Raw genomic sequence first — 348 nt, 5'->3', positions numbered from 1 at the left:
TAAATTACTAGAGGCTGGGATTATTTATCCTATTTCTGACAGCCCCTGGGTGAGCCCTGTCCAAGTTGTCCCTAAGAAAGGAGGCATGACAGTGGTTCATAATGAAAAAAATGAACTGGTTCCTACAAGAACAGTTACAGGGTGGCGTATGTGTATTGATTATAGAAGGCTCAATACAGCCACCAGAAAGGATCATTTCCCTTTACCATTCATAGACCAGATGCTAGAAAGACTAGCTGGCCATGATTATTACTGCTTTTTGGATGGCTATTCAGGCTACAACCAAATTGCAGTAGATCCTCAAGACCAAGAGAAAACAGCATTCACTTGCCCTTCTGGCGTGTTTGC

This window comes from Arachis duranensis, chromosome 3 (genome assembly GCF_000817695.3).
Source record: "Arachis duranensis cultivar V14167 chromosome 3, aradu.V14167.gnm2.J7QH, whole genome shotgun sequence".
Taxonomy (NCBI): domain Eukaryota; kingdom Viridiplantae; phylum Streptophyta; class Magnoliopsida; order Fabales; family Fabaceae; genus Arachis; species Arachis duranensis.
Note: the sequence above shows the minus strand (reverse complement) of the source record.